Below are 3,311 nucleotides of genomic sequence, written 5' to 3' on the forward strand. Positions count from 1 at the left end.
AGTCTCCCTTCCTAGTCGAAAGTCTATGCTACCCTCGATAGGTTTTAGACCATAGGCATGATCAAATTCTTTTAAACCTAGTTTCTTAAGATATTTGTCTGACAGGTTGCCTAATTTCAAGACGGTTGATTGTGGGGGTAGGGCCTCCGGCTGCGTTTGAGGCGCCGGCAATGCTGGAGGTGTCGTGCGCGCTTGCGCGCTTAGGGCGACTGCGGCGCCCGATGTTAATGGGGGAGCGGGTGTTGGTGGAGGTGCTAAGCGCTGCCCCGGCGCCGAAGGTGCTATACTCTTAATAGGTTCGATGAGAGGAAGTAGTTTCTTCACATTGTCTTGATATGATTGCTGTTCACCTAGTTTTTCGGCTTGAAATTTCTTCTGAAGACTCTTCCTTAGGTTAACAAGTTCTTCTTTCTTTTTAATATTAACATACGACATCTTGTTTTTTATTAGATGGGTAAAAAAATAAAACAGCAAACACCTGTTACCCGTTTTGCAGGAAAACAGCAAACACCTGTTACCCGTTTGCAGGAAAACAGCAAACACCTGTTACCCGTTTGAAGGAAAACAGCAAAGAAAACAGCAAGGAAAACAGCAAACACCTGTTATCCGTTTGCAGAAAAACAGCAAACACCTGTTTATCCGTTTGCAATTACTTTAACAAGTTCTTCATTATAAAACGAACCGAAAATCTCTTCACCATCCCTGTCTTTTATTCTATATGTAAACGGAGTCGTGTCCAACACCTGAGATATAATGAAAATTTCCTTTGTAAAATTAGGTCTGTATCCTTTCCGAAAATCGCCTCTCTTCACAGTAATACGTACATGATCACCTACTTCAAATTTTGATCTTTGCGTGCGCGCTTGCGCGGTTAGGGCAGCGGAGCTGCTTGTCATATTCAACTTTGTGTATACTTCTGATTCATTTATAAATGTGATATCTACGCTATTTTATAGTGTCCTAAAGCTAATGTGTGTATGTTGTCCTCTAGGATGTACCTCTTGTCATCTTCACAAGAAAGAGCTACCTTGTTCATTTGTGTGGTGTACATCTGATGATAGTCCGTAGTGAATATGTTCATTGATCTATATACCTTTTTATTCTCAAATAATGCAGTTTTGAAATAATTTATATCAATTGTCTTCTTTATTACTGCCTTCTTAACACCTTTGACTTTCTTAACCTCCTGCCCTTCAACTTTGAAAGTATGGTTGAATCTATATCTAACAGATTGAATTGTCCTCTCTTTTCCTACTACCTTCTCAATACATTTGACATTTTTAACCTCCTGCCCTTCAACTTTGAAAGTATGGTTGAATCTATATCTAACAGATTGAATTGTCCTCTCTTTTCCTACTACCTTCTCGATACATTTGACTTTTTTAACCTTCCGCCCTTCAACTTTGAAAGCGTATAGCTTCGATCTCAATCCAACAAATTCTGATATAGGTTTTCCCCCTGTTTCATCCTTCATTTTCCCTAGAACCATCTTGTTTTTTTCTGAGTATAAATGATGATCTTTATCATAGTTTGAAGTATCGAATAGGTGATGGCTCTTCTTCATTTCGTCATAGATGTCGTTTGTCTCTATGTGATAACAAAGTGAATCAGTATCGGTAAATAATAATCTAGCCTTATCTCCATAGATTTTCTTAATATGATTATAGTGAAAATCATACATCAATGTCTTACTGAGTTCTAGTATAGACATCCCCACATATATCGGCTTATCAAATCGTAGCTTTACCATTTTCATATTACAAGCAATTAGATCCTCAGTAAAAATCTTGTATGAGTTGAAATTCGGTTTGCTGATAAGTTTCCGGGCTTGTTCCCATGATTTGACTAGTCTTACATCAGTTCTTTTCCTAATGTTCTCCATCGTTTTCCCTAAGACTGAGTTGTTCATTAATTTGTAGAAGTCTTTTTCAAACGCATTTTTCGCTTTTTTCTCATATTCGTATTAAGGTCGATAAATGGTTTCATCCACAGACTGGTCAAACTCGATGACTCTATGCACTTTTGACAAATTCATGCCTAACTCCAAGCACTGTTTCAGATTTCTGTAATGAATCACGTATTTATTTTTATGGTCTAAATTTGGGCATAACTTGGAAATTTTATCTGCTACAAGACTCTCTGCGCAAAGGGGGTAATCATTGTGAAGATCGTGGAGTTCTCTTGGATATTCAAGGTCAACTTCAAGGATATATCCTTTGTCAGAATCATCAGGGATATCCATGATGCTGTAGGCATTGCAGAAGGCGCTTGTGTCCCTCATCCACTTCATGCCTCCTGTTGGTAAAGGTTGTGACATAGCCCAACCATAAAGATTATTTGCATCTAGATAAGTGATGTAACTATTTGGTTTTGTTTTATCATACAAATCTGGTATAAGAGGATTATTTGCTTTAGCATATCTGTGACTGATGACGCTTATTCCTCCACGAATTCCCTTTTCAAACATCAATAACATATCAGGATCTTGAATAGTTTCCAATTTAATCTTTGTATATTTCAGTAGTGCATCCCAGCTTAGTCCAGGTGCAGTTAAATAATGAACTGGATCGAGATTATATATTTTCATACATACTGCTCTAAAATTTTCAAAAACATCAGCAAGTAGAAGAGTGTCTGTTTTCAAATAAAGCATGTGATAATCCTGAATTTTTTTTACAATCAAAATCAATCCAAACTTTTTGAGCATGTTTATAATCTTGATCACTGATAGATTCATCATTAAGAGCACTATAAAAACATTTTTTTTGTGGGAGGCTTGTAGTTTTAAATTTATTATTTGAATCCATCCATTCATAGGGATATACACCTTTCCTTCTCATCAAATCGAATTGCTTTTCATCGGGATAAAATTTTCGAAGATTGACTAGTTGATCATGGTTAAGATTTGATGCTAAATTTTCAAGTGAAGAAGACATAAATCTGAAACTATCAATGAACCTAATCTCTCGTTTTACTTCAATTATTTTCTCACCCTTTTCAAAGCTATCTACTGTAACGTATTGACTAAAACTAATATAAGTTTCATCCGTTTGTGAGATTGCGTTTAATTTCCCCTCAACTTCTCCTAATTCCTTAACGAATAGATGAGCATCATATCTGGACAGGTTATGCATTATTACTGGTATGTATTTAGGCTGTCTTGCCTTGAGATTGCAAACACTATGTGCTGCCCCTCTAAATTCCCTCGATAAATGGTCGTGATCTCTCACACGAATTTTAGACCGGTCGTTCTTATCATCATCTGTGAATGGTTGCTCACAAAGGTGACAATGAGTAGCTGTATTGTATTT

The sequence above is a fragment of the Oratosquilla oratoria genome, unplaced genomic scaffold (genome assembly GCF_046742065.1).
Source record: "Oratosquilla oratoria isolate Oo_2021 unplaced genomic scaffold, ASM4674206v1 SCAFFOLD298, whole genome shotgun sequence".
Lineage (NCBI taxonomy): Eukaryota > Metazoa > Arthropoda > Malacostraca > Stomatopoda > Squillidae > Oratosquilla > Oratosquilla oratoria.